This window comes from Nicotiana tomentosiformis, chromosome 8, assembly GCF_000390325.3.
Source record: "Nicotiana tomentosiformis chromosome 8, ASM39032v3, whole genome shotgun sequence".
In the NCBI taxonomy this organism is placed as follows: Eukaryota; Viridiplantae; Streptophyta; class Magnoliopsida; order Solanales; family Solanaceae; genus Nicotiana; species Nicotiana tomentosiformis.
Genome location: NC_090819.1, coordinates 86417441 through 86434270, shown reverse-complemented (window position 1 = coordinate 86434270; position 16830 = coordinate 86417441). Strand labels below are relative to the sequence as shown.

Sequence of the window (16830 nt, the reverse complement as noted above, 5' to 3'; positions counted from 1 at the left end):
AAAGGTAAAGTAGGCATATGCTCGCTCTTCTCAGGTTCCTCCCTTCTCGATTTTTCTTCCTTCTTCTCTTCTCAGTTTTCATTGGCCTTTGTTCTTCTTGTCAACATCATTCTTCAGTTGATCCCTACATTCATTTGCAATTATCACATCTTTTTGGATTGGGTGGGATCCTTCAACACTTGCCCACTTCTCAAGGTCACATCATTCATTGTTTCTTTGGGATTTCTCTCAGTCTCAGCGGGGAGAGTTCCTAGAATCCTCTCAGACAATAGAGCGGCTAGCTTCCCAACATGTCTTTCCAAGTTTCGAAACCAGTACATATTTCTTTAATAGCTGCTCCATGTTCCCGTATAGCTGAGCTATGAGTTTAAAGTCTCTCATCAGTTTTCAGAATGAAGGCCTTCATGAGATCTTCTATGCCAGACTGAATAAGCTGTTGAGGCTGAAATTGCTGCCTCTGCTGATTTTGGAATGCTGGAGCTCCTTGTACCTGGGGTCTAGAGTTATTTTCTTGCCATTCATTCGCGGTAACCCCAGGTGAACTCCATGAAAAATCAGGGTGCCTCTGACCCATTTCATTAAAATTGTAGTTTCCAACATCATTCACTTCCTCAGTTGAGGCTAGACACTCATGAGTAGGGTGTCTTCTTCCACATATATCACAAGATGCGTAAGTCTCACTCTGTATTGTAGCCAAGGTCAGCTTCCTTATTTCTTTAGCCATAACATCAAGTTGTACTTGCACAGATGTATTAGCATCAACTTCGTGAACACCAGTTGATCTTCTTCTCTCAGTACTCTCAGAGGGCCACTGATTGGCATCTTCAGATAACTCATTAAGAATTGTAATTATCTCATCTGGAGTCTTCTTCATCAACGGACCTCCAGCTACATTGTTTAATGTTCTATGTGAGGCCGGTGTCAATCCATCCCAAAAGTCATGGAGTTGCATCCAGAGTTCAATTTCACTATGTTGACACTTTCTAACAATCTCTTTAAACCTCTCCCATGCTTCAAAAGCAGTTTCATTCTCTTTCTGGCAGAAGTTATGGATTTCTCTTCTAAACTTGCCTGTCTTAGCTGAGGAGAAATATTTATCAAGGAATTTTCTTGTCATCTCCTCCCATGTTCTAATTGATCCCGTGGGTAAGCTGCGAAGCCACTGTTTTGCATCATCATTAAGAGAAAAGGGGAATTCCCCTAGATACACTATATCTTGTGACACACCATTGTATTGAAATGTGTTTATAATCTCCTCAAAGTCCATTAGATGTGTGTTTGGATCTTCGTTTGACTTACCTATGAAGACACAACAATTCTGAAGGGTTTGAAGCAACCCTTGATTCAACTCAAAATTCTTTGCTGTAATTGGAGGTGATCTAACACTTGATAAACCTTGATTGTAGACCGGTCTAGCATAATCGCCACATGGTCTCCCAAGCATGGGAGCTATATTTCCGAACTGGTATGCACTTGAGGGTTGATTCTGAGCAATTCTCTGACCCCTATCTTCTTCATAGATAATCTGGGCATCTCTAATAGCTACTTTCTCAACATCCCATGCAGCTTGTTCTCTTCGTTGGGCTGTCTCTCTTGCAGCCAAATCCACATTATCCTCACCGTTTCCAGCCATAAGTTCTTTGGTTGAGGATTGCCCAACCTTTTCTGTTGTCTCGGTGAGATTTATTTTCTTCTTTAGATGTCGCAGTTGTTTTTCAATTTCTGGCTCGTATGGTAGCACTTCCTTCGCAGAAGTTCGAGTCATGCACCAATCTAACCTGTAACTTGCGCACAGTCAAAGAACACCAAACGTAAAAAGAGAAAAACAAAATAAAAATAAAAGAAAAATTCCTAAATTAGCACTACAAACTATTTCAAATACTATTTTTTTGCCAATCCCCGGAAACGGCACCAAAATTTGACGAGCGCAAAACATACTTAAATTATGTTTGCTAGTCAAAGATAGTATAGTATAATATCGTATCCATATGGATTGGAGTTAAACAATATTTTTTGTATTTTCTATCTTGATTGCTATCCAAGAGAATCGACGATTGAGATTTATATGATTAATAACAAAAATTAGCTAAGAATCTAAAGCTATTGAAAAATGACTATCGCAACAAAGGTAAGCAAGGAAGTTATCAGTGGTAAAAAATAGGGGTTGATAAGATAGGTGCAAGATAATTATTTGGGATCTAACTCTAGATAAATCACTTCTAATGTTTAAGTGCGTCTCTCGAATTCACTCAATTATTAGTTCAAGCATTTAGCAGAAACTCCTCTCTCTATTAAGTCTCATCCTCACAAGATGAACCAATTTAAGCACGTGAAGACTTGCAAGAATGCATAATAGATTGGTCTTTAGGAAAACCTCTTTCTATTATTCTTCTAACTAGGTTTAATCAATTATTCAACTAGCCTCTTTTGATTACTTAGAAGAATCTATGAACTCAACCAACAATATAATGAAAAGATATCACAAGTTATGCCTCTCTCGATTACATGAACTAGTGAATATAAATGCAACAATTAAATCATCCAAAACGCTTCAATACATAAAACTAGAGTTATAATCCACAAACAAATATCAATACTCCAAATCCATCAAACTCTAAAGGGAACTACTCCATAGATATGGAGCAATTCATCACAAATATAATTAAAAGATAGGAAAACATAAATTCGATCCAAACTCGGGTCTTAAGTGAGGAAGGAATGATGAAATCCTTGTTCTTTTGCTCCTCCAACTCTTCCTTGGCCTCCTTAGGTCTAAAGTATGTCAAAAGTCCAGAAAATAATATTTTTCCATGTATTTATACCAAGTTGGGTCGGGTCCAGACGAAATCACCTTCTCCTAGCCGAATTAGGATTGTCACTCTGTAAATATTGCACAGGCGCGTCGCATGGGGCGACACGCCATGCGGGGAATTAGTGGGAAAATCCAGAGAGTTGGTTCTAATAGGCAGTAGGAATTTGCACAGCTCCGACGTCCCGCACTAGTGCACTTTTCTCAGAGTACGACTCAAATCTCAATTTTTGACATCCAAACTTGGTCCTCGACCCCTGAACACGATCCCGACTTAATCTCTTGATCTTTTACTTAGACTTCAAAGCTACACATCACTTTAATTCATTCCATAATATCTACATAGTTCGGAATCACTCCTACAAGGCATATAACACACAATTAGTGCAAAACACTATCCATTAAAGCTCAAAACGAATAAAGTGCAGTAAATTAGAGTATAATAAGTGACTAAAATACAAGATTATAGCCTATATTACTAAGTTATTAGGCACGAATCTTGTTCGAGATGCCTTGGAGAAGGTCAAGTTGATCTAGGATCGGCTTTATACAGCCCAATCTAGACAAAAGAGTTATACGGATCAGAAGGTTCATGACGTTGCATTCATTGTTGGAGAGCGAGTCTTGCTCCAGGTTTTGCCCATGAAGGGTGTTATGAGATACGAGAAGAAGGTCAGGTTGAGCCCTAGATATATCATACCCTTTGAGAATCTTTAGAGGATTGGTGATGTGGCCTCCAAGCTTGCATTGCCACCTAGTCTAGCTGAAGTTCATCCGGCATTCCATGTTTCTAAGCTCCGGAAGCATCACGATGATCCATCTCATGTGTTAGATTTTAGCTCAGTCCAATTGGACGGGGATTTTTCTTATGTTGAGGAGCCGGTGGCCATCTTGGACAGGCAAGTACGAAAGTTGAGGTCAAAGATCATTTCTTCAGTGAAGGTTCAGTGGAGGGGTCAACTAGTCAAGGAATCGACTTGGGAGATCGAGCATGATATGCATAGCAGCTATCCTCATCTTTACCACTTCAGGTATGTCTCTATACTCGTTCGAGGATGAACGTTTATTTTAAGAGGGGGAGGATGTAACGCCTCAGCCGGCCGTTTTGAGTATTTTAGTCTTGTTCCCCTATTTATTGCCTCCTCTATGTTATATTGTGGTTATGTGACTTGCCGAGATGGTTGGTTTTGGTTTTGGGTGAGTTTTGGAGTGAAATGGGACACAGTCCCTAAGTTGGAAGCTTAAGTTGAAAGAGATGAATGAGAGTTAACTTTATTGATATCGAGGTCGGATTCTAATTCTGGAAGTTGGAAAAGGTTCGTTGTATCATTTATGACTTGTGTGAAAACTTTAAGGTCAATCAGAGTTGGTTTGGTATGAACCGACGTTAATTTTGGAAGTCGGATGTTCATAGTTTTAATAGGTTTGAATTGGGTTGTGATTCATATAATAAATGTTATTTGATGTGATTTTAGGCCTTGAGTAGGTCCGTTATATGTTTTGGAACTTTTTAGTATATTTGGACGGGGTCCCGGGGATGAATCAGATCATTTTGGACTTGGTTAAATTGCTGAGTTGCTGCTGTCTTGGTGTCATCGCACCCGCGGAGAGTTTGGTCGTAGGTGCGGACACATATATGCGAATGGTTGATCACAGAAGCAAGGTGCTAGGGGCCTAGCACTGACCGCAGATGCAAGGAGTTTTCCGCATCTGCGAGCTCGCAGGTGCGATGGATTTGGTCGCTGATGCGGATATGGCCAGAAAGGTCTGGGGTCACCAAAGCGGACACTCTCCGCATGTGTAAGTGTGCAGGAGCGCCCATGTTCCGTAGGAGTGAAAGCACAGGTGCGCGTTAGTGTCCGTAAAAGCGGATTTGCCTTTCCTTAGTGGGAAACGCACCTGCGATGGATTATTCCGCAAGTGCGGTGTCACAAATGCGACACTATGCCCATAAAAGCGAATATCACTGGGCAGAAAAGGGTTAGAGACGAGGGTTTATTTCATTCTTCATCTTTTGACCTAGAGAGCTCGGTTTCTGGCGATGTTTAGAGGGATTTTCAAAGAAATCATCGAGATAAGTGATTCTAACTCAGATTTGGCTATTATACATGAATCCATCGTTATTTTTGTCATTTAATTAGTGAATTGAGTTGGAAAATTTGTGAAACTTCATAGACTATATTTTAAGTATTTGAAAGGCGAATTGAGGTCAGATTTGAGTTATTTTGGTATGGTTGGACTCATTATCGAATGGATGTTCGTATTTTGTAAGTTTGGTCGAGTTCCGACACGCGAACTGGGGTTGACCTTTTGAGTTGAATTTTTATATTTCTTTAAAGATCGCAACTTTGTCGTTTGAAATAGTTTCTTATAGTTTGTATTTATGGTATTAAGTTATTTTTGCTAAATTTAAGCCGCTCGGAGTTAAAAAATTGCAAAAAAGGCTTACTTGTGGATTGAGTTAGCGTGTTTTGAGGTAAGTGTTTTGCCTAACTTTGTGTGGGGGAATTACCCCTTAGGATTGGTGTTTTTTTGTGTTAATTGTGGTATGTGAAGGCCGTGTACGCATGGTGACGAGTGGGTACACGGGCTAAATGTTGTAATTGACCGGTTAAAGTTATGTAGATTCTTTCATGCCTTTAATTGAATTTTTATAACATTCCATCTTGATCATCATTGACCTATCCTTACGTGAATTACTTGACATTGTAAATACTTTTCTCATCTCTTACTTGTTAATTGCCTTTACATGCTTGGTTGAAGTTACTCTTCTCTCATTTTTTGTTAATTATTTAAGTGTTGAGTTCCTTTACTTGAAATTGTTATTTCTTGGGATATCTTATTGTTGAATTATGGTATCGAAGTTATAAATTATGTGATTCACATTGAGGCAAAGTTGTATATTATTGAAATACCATTCTTGTTGAGTTATTCACTTTAGGTTGCTATTGTTGAGATTCTTGTACATATTGTGGTTGAGCCATGGACTATTCATTGTGGAAACATTATTATTGTTGACTTCTTTGGCAAGTTGTGGTATTGGGTACTTGAGATGCGATTTGTGATATGTTGTGATATTGATACGCATATGGTGGTATAAGGATTGGGGTTGATACACATGCGGTGAGATAAGGTGGGCTTAATACGCGTGATGCTAGTAGGGTAACTATTTGAAGCCATGCGGTGTGATAATGTGGGCTAAAACGTGGGTAGCTATTTCGAGAAAATGATTTTCAAAACTAAATGTAAGGCTCCCACGGTGATATAAGGAAAGATTATGATTTGATTTGTGAAATAAAACTACGAGGTGGTACCTCAGTAGTGACTCTTGTTGATACCTTTTCATTTACATCACTTGTGTTTTGTTTGCATATGACGAGCTCAAAACACACACTTAAATTATGCTCACTAGTCAAAGATAGTATAGTATAATATCGTATCCACAGGGATTGGAGTTAAATAGTATTTTCGTAGTTTCTAGCTTGGTTGCTATCCACGAGTATCAACAATTGAGATTTATATGATTAATAACTAAAATTAATTAAGAATCTAAAGCTATTGACTAATGACTATCACAACAATGGTAAGCAAGGAAGTTATCAGTGGGAGAAAATAGGGGTTGATAGGATAGGTGCAAGATAATTGTTTGAGATCTAACTCTAGATAATTCACTTCTAATGTTTAAGTAAGTCTCTTGAATTCACTCAATTATTAGTTAAAACGTTCAGCAAAAACTCCTCTCTCGATTAAGTCTTAACCTCATAAGATGAACCAATTTAAGCACGTGAAGATATGCAAGAATGTGTAGTGGATTAGTCTTTAGGAGAACCTCTCTCGATTATTCTCCGCACTAGGTTTAATTAATGATTCAACTAGCCTCTTTCGATTACTAAGAAGAATTAATGAACTCAACCAACAATATAATGCAAAGATATCACAAATTATGCCTTCTCGATTATATGAACTAGTGAATATAAATGGTATAGTTAAATCATCCAAAAATGCTTCAATACATAAAACTAGAGTTATAATCCACAAACAATCATCAATACACTAAATCCATCAAACCCTAAAGAGAACTACTCCATAGATATGGAGCAATTCATCACAAATATAATTAAAAGATAGGAAAATATAAATTCAATCCAAACTCGTGTCTTGAGTGGGGAAGGAATGATGAAATCCTTGTGCTCGTGTTCTTCCAAGTCCTCCTTAGGTCGAATATGTCTCAAAAGTCCAGAAAGTAACATTTTTTCCATGTATTTATACCAAGTATGGTCAGCCCCAGACGAAATCACATTCTCCTAGCCGAAATTGGATTTTCACTCTGTAAAACTTGCATAGGCACGCCGCATGGGGCGACGCATCATGTGGGACATTAGTGGGGAAATCCAGAGAGTTGATTCTAATAGGCAGTAGAGATTTGGGCAGCCGCGGCGCGCCGCGGTTGTAGACTTTTCTCAGAGTACAGATTGAATCTCGATTTATGACGTCCAGACTTGGTCCTCGACCCCTGAACACGATCCTGGCTTAATCCCTTGGGCTTTTACTTAGACTTCGAAGCTCCAAATCACTTGAATTCATTCCATAACATCTACATAGCTCGGAATCACTCCTACAATGCATAAAATACACAATAAGTGCAAAACACTATCAATTAAAGCTCAAAAAGAGTAAAGTGCAGTAAATTAGAGTGCAATAAGCGACTAAAACCTGAGATTATAGCCTACCATCAACACCCCACACTTAAACCACTACTTGTCCTCGAGCAATCCAACTACACTTTATATAGATATGACCTTTTAACAACTCTAATAACTCATCACACCAAGATTATTTAAAACAGACTAAGCACAATACCTTAACATCCCAGCCTCAAGATTTGACTCAAAAGCACCACACATTATTTATAACCCACTCACTTACTCTAACACAGAGGTCAAGCATTACCTTTCCTTCATGAATTAAGTTCTCTCACACAACAATAGAGAGTAGTTCCACACACAATAAAATTTAAGAACAATTAGGAACTCAAGATAGAAAGAATTCACTCACTCTCTGAAACAACATTCATATGCCACAAAGGACATATCATAGGTTTGCCCGTAGTGTACTACTCTACTAATTGAACTCATTCGATCAAGGATCAAGTAGGACTTCATTTGGTTGTAATGTAGGCTGCGGGATGGGTAGGATATATTTAGATATAAGAGTGACTACACCTCTCTAAACACTCTAATATATATACATTTAACCGTTCAAAACCCCACACTTATGTCAAACCAAAACTCCACCTTCACATCAATATACATTAACTCCCAACTTCTTTAAGAACAAATACACCAAGATTCACCACTATCAACGAATAGTTTGCACAACAATACACTATTTTTTTCTTTTCTTTTTCATTTCAAGTGGCTCTTACTTTTTCAATACAGTGCACCTTTCTTCTTATTTCATTAGTTTCACTTAAAAGCCAAACTAACTACCCCAAACTTCAACTTCTACAAAGTTCATAACAAATTCAAGTGCTCACGATAGGTGGAAGGTTCAAATAAATGGTCAATTCAAACAATTGGGAAAAGTTTGTAATGTGTTTGCCAAAGAAACATGATTACATGCTCAAAGGGGTTAACTACGATACATAACAATTATGTGGGTTAAAGCATATAACTGGCTTCACAGAAATGCCTATATAACTTCCAAAACTGAATAAAACTACTATTTCGCTTTGCAAACACATGAGGCAAGTTCTAGACATCAAATGTAACACATAGAATACACAAAACCTCATACACACATGGCACATAACTCACCCGGGATCGGATTATCAAGACATTCTAGTCAAAGAAGTTACGCAAAGTTAAGATCATACACTTTAAGGTACTTATACAAGAGTCAAAAGTCGAGCCTAAGCGTCATAACTAAAGCACTTACTGTTCTCAAGGCATAATAAAGTTAAGATATATTGCCTTCAATTCAAATCATAGCACAAGGTTTCCTACTCCTAATAAAAATAAAAATTAACTACACCCGATTCAAATAAAACCCTTGAAAAAGAATCGCGACACAAAGGAAAATCAAGGGGGAATTAATACACTACCTAACAAAAGAAAATCTTCTTTTTATTTCGACTTTAATCCCTCAAGAAATCCGTCGAATGATATCCATAGTTGGGAAAAATAAAAATAAAAAATCAATTTTTGTGGTTTTTTCAATTTTGCAACTAACTAACACATATACATACAATATACAATTATCCCCCATCCACACTTTAAGTTGTGGCATGTCCCCATGACACACAATTAAAAAGCATAGGGTAAAGGAAACTTCTCTGAACATCTAGTCGGGGTCTGAGTCAAAGTCGGGCTCCATTCCTCGCCTTTGGACTAATGCGCACATCCATGCCGACAACTTCTTCTCAACCTTTTTGGTGGTACACCCCGCACTTATCTTTCTCACTCAGTGCAACCTTCTCTTTTGAGCCCTTAACTTTTCACTCAACACTCGCAGCTGGTTTTTCTTTTTGTGCCCCCTTTTCTACATTCATATCAAAAGTCACCATCTCCTCACTCACTCTAAGCATGAGTTTCCTCTCGTGTATATCGAATATAGCTCTATCCGTTGCTAAGAATGATATTCCTAGGATGAGGGGGACCTCCTTGTTCTCCTCCATAGTTAAGTCTACAGAAAATATGAACTTATCTACCCGAACTAATACATCTTCCACTATCCCCTCGGGTATTAAAGTCGTCTGGTCCACCAACTACAAAGATATTGGCAGCGACCTTATCTCTCCAATCTCCTTCTCCAATTTTCTGTAAATAGATAGAGGCATTAAATTAATTGAGGCACTAGAATCACATTATGATTTATTAAAATGAATAGTTCCTACAGAGAAAGGTATAGTAAAACTCCCTGGATCTCCGCACTTTTGTGGGAGTTTGTTTTGTAAGATCGCACTACAATGAATAGTTCATTTTCTTTGTAAGGATCTCCTTCAAGAAGTTAGCGTAAGCGGGCATTTGTGAGAGCACTTATATGAATGGTAAGTTCATATGAATCTGTTTCAGCACTTCCAAAAATTTCTCAAACTGCTTGTCCAACTTTTCTCTATATAACTTTTGAGGGAAAGGTAGAGCAGGCATATGCTCGCTCTCATCAGGTTCCTCCCTTCTTGATTTTTCTCCCTTTTTCTTTTTCTTCTTCTCAATTTTCATTGGGCCCTTCTTCTTTTTATCAACATCATTCTTCAGTTGCTCCCCACTTTCCTTTTTAAGTATCACCTCTTTTTTGGATCGGGGTGAGATCTTTCAACACTTGCCCACTTCTCAATGTTACAACATTCACTGTTTCTTTAGGATTCTTTTCAGTGTCAGCGGGGAGAGTGCCTGGAACCCTCTCAGATGATATTATTGCCATCTGTCCCACTTGTCTCTCCAGGTTTCGCAAACCAGTGCCCAATTCTTTGATAGCTGATCCATGAGTGTTCCAGCCTCTCATCTGTCTTGATAATGAAATTTAGATCCTCTAGACCAGGCTGAATGGGCTGTTGAGGCTGAAATTGCTGCCTCTGATGATTTTGGTATGGTGGAGCTACTTGTCCGTGCGGTCTAGAGTTATTTTACTACCAAGCATTCGTAGTACCTCCAGATGAACTCCATGAAAAACTGGGGTGTCTCTGACCCATTGCATTAAAATTGTAGTTTCCCACAACATTTACTTCCTCAGTTGAAGCTTGATACTCATGAGTAGGGTGTCCTCTTCCACATATATCACAAGTTGCGTGAGGCTCACTTTATATCGAGGCTAAGGTCAACTTCCTTATCTCTTTGGACATAGCATTAAGTTGTACCTGCACAGATGTGTTAGCATCAACGTGGTGAACACCAGTTGATCTTCTTCTTTCCGCACTTTCAGAGGGCCATTGATTAGCATCTTCAAATAACTTATCAAGAATTGTAACTATCTCCTTTGGAGTCTTCTTCATCAATGGGCCTCTAGTTGCATTGCTCAATGTTCCACGTGAGGCTCATGTCAATCCTGGAGTTGCATGCAGAGTTCAATTCCGCTATGTTGACACTTTCGAACAATCTCCTTAAACCTCTCTCATGCTTCAAAAATAGTTTCCGTATCTTTATGGCAAAAGTTATGGATTTCTCTTCTAAACTTGCCCGTTTTAGCTGATGAGAAATATTTATCAAGGAACTTTTTGGTCATCTCCTCCCATGTTCTAATCGAAAATGTGGGTAAGCTTCGAAGCCACTGATTTGCATCATTTTTGAGTGTGAAGGGGAATGCCCTCAAGTACACTGTATCTCGTGACACACCATTATATTGAAAGATGTTCATAATCTCCTCGAAGTACATTAGATGTGTATTTGGATCTTCGTTTATCTACCGTCTGAAGACACAATAATTCTGAAGGGTTTGAAGCAACCCTTACTTCAACTCGAAATTTTTAGCTGCAATTGGAGGTGGTCTCACACTTGATAAGCCTTGATTTTAGACCATCCTAGCATAATCTCCTAGAAGTCTCCCAAGCATGGGAGCTGTATTTTCGAACTGGTCTGCACCCAAGGGTTGATTTTGAGCAATTCTACGACCCCTCTCTTTTTCGTAGATAATCTATGCATCTCTAATAGAAGCTTCTTCAGTATCCCGTGCAGCTTGTTCTCTTCGTTGGACTGCTTCTCTCGTATCCAAATCCACATTATCATCACCGTTTCCAGCCATATCTTCTTTGGTTGAGGATTTCCCAACCTTTTCTACCATCTTGGTGAGATTTCTTTCCTTCCTCAGTTATCGTAGTTGTTTTTCAATTTCTGGCTCGTATTGTAGCAATTCTTTAGCAGAAGATCGAGTCATGTACCAATCTTAACATGTAACCTGCGCACAGTCAAAGAACACCAACCGTAAAAAGAGAAAAATACAATTAAATAAAAAGAAATTCCCGAATTAGCACTACAAACTATGTCAACACTGTTGATTGTCAATCCCCAGCAACGGCGCCAAAATTTGAGGATCTCGAAACAAACAATTAAATTATGCTCGCTAGTCAAAGATAGTATAGTATAATATCGTATCCAATGGATTGGAATTAAACAATATTTTCGTAGTTTCTAGCTTGATTGCTATCTAGGAGTATCAACAATTGAGATTTATATGATTAATAACTAAAATTAACTAAGAATCTAAAGCTATTGACTAATGACTATCACAACAAAGATAAGCAAGAAAGTTATCAGTGGGAGAAAATGGGGGTTGATAGGATAGGTGCAAGATAATTGTTTGGGATCTAACTCTTTATAATTCACTTCTAATGTTCAAGTGAGTCTCTCAAAATCACTCAATTATTAGTTCAAACGTTCAACAAAAGCTCCTCTCTCGATTAAGTCTTAACCTCACAAGATGAACTAATTTAAGCACGTGAAGATATGCAAGAATGTGTAGTGGATTGGTCTTCAGAAGAACCTCTCTTGATTATTCTCCGAACTAGGTTTAATAAATGATTCAACTATCCTCTTTTGATTACTAAGAAGAATTAATGAACTCAACCAACAATATAATGCAAAGATATCACAAGTTATGCCTCTCTCAATTACATGAACTAGTGAATATAAATGCAACAATTAAATCATCCAAAAACACTTCAATACATAAAACTAGAGTTATAATCCACAAACAATCATCAATACACCAAATCCATCAAACCCTAAATAGAACTACTCCATAGATATGGAGCAATTCATCACAAATATAATTAAAAGATAGGAAAATATAAATTCAATCCAAACTCGTGTCTTGAGTGAGAAAGGAATGGTGAAATCCTTGTGCTCGTGTTCTTCCAACTCCTCCTTAGCCTCCTCAGGTCGAATATGTCTCAAAAATCTAGAAAATAATGTTTTTCATGTATTTATACCAAGTAGGGTCGGGCCCAGACGAAATCACCTTCTCCTAGCCGAAATTGGATTATCACTCTGTAAAAATTGCATAAGCGCGCTGCATGGGCAACACACCATGCGGGACATTAGTGGGGAAATTGAGAGAGTTGATTCTGACATACAACAGAGATTTGGGAAGCCGCGGCACGCCACACATCGCGGTTGTGGACTTTTCTCAGAGTACTAATTGAATCTCGATTTTTGATGTCTAGACTTAGTCCTCGACCCCCGAACACGATGCCGGCTTAATCCCTTGGACTTTTACTCAGACTTCGAAGCTCCAAATCACTCGAATTCATTCCATAACATCTACATAGCTCGGAATTACTCCTACAAGGCATAAAATACTCAATACGTGCAAAACACTATCAATTAAAGCTCAAAACGAGTAAAATACAGTAAATTAGAGTGCAATAAGTGATTAAAACCTGAGATTATAGCCTACCATCAGCATCATTTCCTTGGCATTCTTAATATGTGTTTCTTCTGTGATGTCTTAATTGCCTTAGTCTTAGTGTAGCTATTCTTTTTATATTTCTTCCATGTATCATTTTCCTTATTTTCATTATCATACTATGCTATACCTGTTCGGTTTCTTTATTTATTCTAGTTTGGTATCTTGACCTGACCTCATCACTACTCTATCGAGGTTAGGCTTGATACTTATTGGGTACCATTCTCTTCGGCACATCTTTTTGTGGAGATCCAGGTACTTCATACCAGCCTAGGCATCAGTGAGTTGCGCTTGGACCGTAGACTTCAAGGTATACCTGCCGGCGTTCGCAGGCCTCGGAGTCACCCTCTATCTAGTTTCTATCTCATTCTCCTTTTTATAGATATTGTTGTATAGGAATGTTCAGTATACTCGTGTAGAGCTTGTGACTCAGTATCACCAGACTTTGGACGTTATGTTCAGTTGTGTTGCGGAGTCCTTTTTATGATAGCTATTGGTTAAATTGAAAGTTTTATCACTATTTTCATTAAATTCTTCATGTATGTTAGGCTTACCTAGTCTTAGAGACTAAGTGTCATCACGACATCTTACAGAGAGAAATTGAGGCCGTGACACCTCCGCTTCTACGGTCGCACATCCGCATCCGTGGAAAACACTAGACACCCGACCAGCCACATCTGCGGCCCAAAATCACGCACCTTTGAGACCGCTTCTGCGGCCCCTAGCTCGCATCTGCGCACCCAATCCAACCCGTCAAGCTCCGCACATCAGACTCCTTATCACAGAAGCGCCTTCGCTTCTGCAAAAAAACCACCCGCTTCTGTAGACCTCACTACGTACGCTCCAGTCCACTTCTGCGACCCAAGCGCCGCACCTGCAGTACTACATCTGTGGCCACTCCCACCGCAGGTGCGAACACAGCAGAACTTATCACACCAGCACTTGCACAAGTCCAAAATTCAATCCGTTTTCAATCCGAATCACACCCGAGGCCCCTGGGACTCCATCCAAACATACCAACCCATCCTAATATATCATATGGACTTAATCGAGGCTTCAAGTCACATCAAATGACATCAAAAATATGAATCGCATCCCAATTCAAGCCTATTAAAATTAATGGATTTTCAACTTCTACAATTGATGTCGAAACCTATCAAACCAACTCCGATTGACCTCAAATTTTGCAACAAGTCATAAATGACACAACAGACCTATTCTAACTTCTAGAACTAAAATTTAAGCCCGGTATCCACAAAGTCAACTCTCGGTCAAACTTCTCAACCCTCCAAGTTTAAAATCACCATAGGGAGCTATCAGAACCATCAAAACTTCATTATGGAGTCGTTTACACATAAGTCAACAACCGGTCAACTCTTTCAACTTAGGCTTCCAACCTTGGGACTAAGTGTCCCAATTCATTCCGAAACATCCCTAGAACAAAACCAATCACCCCAGCAAGTTACATAACCACAATTGAACATAGAATAAGTAATAAACGGGGGAACATGTCCACAATACTCAAAACGACTGGCCAAGTCGTTATACAATTACTCACAAAAGCTACAATGGGTAGGAAGGATAATTAGTTTGATAGGTAAAAAAGTACAGTAAATGAATAGCCATGGGTAATTAATTTAGTTTTTGTGGAAAATTATATAGTTCTCTGTCTTTTAAAGTAACACGTAAAATTTGAATGACTTTTGTGAAATTGAGACTTAGTTGAAGGTCCACTAGCGAAATTATCTCATTTTATTTTATAATTAATCTCTTAATTGCAGACTTACTAGTCTTTTGTTAAAATATCTATATATGATACCCTAAGGAATTAATTTGATCATAGAAGATCTCAGGTTTCTGGAGTTAAAAGGAGGGAAATTTGGGGTTAATTAAGTTTTACTTATGTGTTGAGAAAATAGTATGGTGGAAGAGCATGAGGTTGGGGTGAGGTATTTCTTTTGTCTATTTTGAAGAGTTTGAACATTTTTTTAAATACTAATGCGCCCTCAACTTACTTATTGTGCCTTTTTAATATTGCTAGAATATATTTTAAAAAGGGAGAATATGAGAGGTAGTTTCTTGAATGCAAATTTAGGCAGTCTTTTTTTGTTCAATGGTAGTTTTTTTATTATGAAAATTGAAGAATTTATTGCGGAATTCCTTTGGACATTTTTTTGGGTTTGGTGAATTCTTGACCACAAATTGTCCTGGCTGGATTAAACTATAGTTGTTGTGGTTGTGTATTCTGAGGTTAGATTAGGAGTCTTATTTGTTTTATTTTGAGTTGTGCATATCAGAAGTTTAGATTATAATAAGTGTCATGCTAATAGATAGTTCTTAAAATATATTTTTTATTTTGCATTATTATCAAATACTACAGTTATTTATCTAATTCTTAAAATGTTTTTTATTTTGCATTATTATCAATTACTACAGTTATTTATCTAACTTTCAACATTACTTTATCTTGTACATTAATGTTAAATAATGCATTTTAAGGGCAAAAAAACATCATGAAATGTGTATGGACATTTGGTCGATCAACATTTTATTTGTATGGTCAAGACAAGAATATTGACGAGCAAAGCTCAAACCATTTTAATATTGCTTCACCTACTTCCCTCATTATATTTTCAACAAGAAATAAGGATTATGCACCACCTTCTATTCTTTACCCAATTTTTCAAATCGAAAATGCCCAAGTGTTGCTCTAAGCTTTGATTGAAGCTCCATAGACCAACTCAATCGTGTGTTTTTTTCTTCCGGAATTGCAGAAGTGGATTGGGTAAATATACGAGTGACACATTAACAGAATCCACTAATTAAGTGGAGGAATATAAATAATGCATGTCTAGTGAGAGAGGCACTATCATTATTTCAGGCTACTCAAACCTTTACACAACTCAATAAGTGTTGTGCCAATAACAGTATCAAACAAAATTTGAAGCGCTTGTATAAGTACACAATTTCTAGAAGTATTATCGTTTAAAATATATTTTCTTAAGAAGTTACAGAAATGAAACTAATGAACAGACTCACCAACACTATTAAAGAAGTTTATAAATCATTAGATATTCTTAGTTTTATTCGTACATAGTTGAGAATGTCAATTGCTTATATACCTTGTTTGACTAAGCTTCTTCAAAATCGAAGGCACTTCTTTTTCCTTCAAAAAAGAACTTTTATTTTTAAAGTTGAAATGCTTGGTAAAGTTTTTAAAAGAAAAAATTGCTTATCAGAACTTTGGAGAAACATAAAAAAGTAGTTTCTTCCAAAATATTTTTTTGAAAAGTACTTTTGAGAAAAATACATTTAGAAACACTTTTTAAAAGTTTGGTCAATGACTAATTGCTGCTCAAAAGTATTTTTCAAATTAATTAGCCAAATACAAACTGTTTCTCGTCAAAAACACTTCTCAAAATAAATCGTTAGATATTCTTAATTTTATTTGTACATAGTTGAGAATGTCAATTGCTTTTAATTTTAATAAATAGACATATGGGTTCAAACCTAGCTCTTTCGTTCCCCCTTTTAAGGTAAAATAGAGAAAGAAGTACTGACAGGTTAATATGCTTGTATGGAACGTATTGCTAATATAATTTGATTGAACAGATGAAAGTGGA

At 37.6% G+C, this 16830-nt stretch overlaps 2 non-coding genes across 2 annotated transcripts; both read left to right on the top strand.

Moving 5' to 3' along the window:
* The first annotated feature begins 962 nt into the window (after positions 1-962).
* Positions 963-1069, top strand: LOC117275661 (small nucleolar RNA R71). The gene has a single exon (XR_004505849.1). It is a non-coding gene; the product is annotated as a small nucleolar RNA R71 (small nucleolar RNA).
* Positions 1070-10874: 9805 nt separating this feature from the next.
* Positions 10875-10981, top strand: LOC117278582 (small nucleolar RNA R71). Its single transcript, XR_004508945.1, has one exon. It is a non-coding gene; the product is annotated as a small nucleolar RNA R71 (small nucleolar RNA).
* The last annotated feature ends 5849 nt before the right edge of the window (positions 10982-16830 follow it).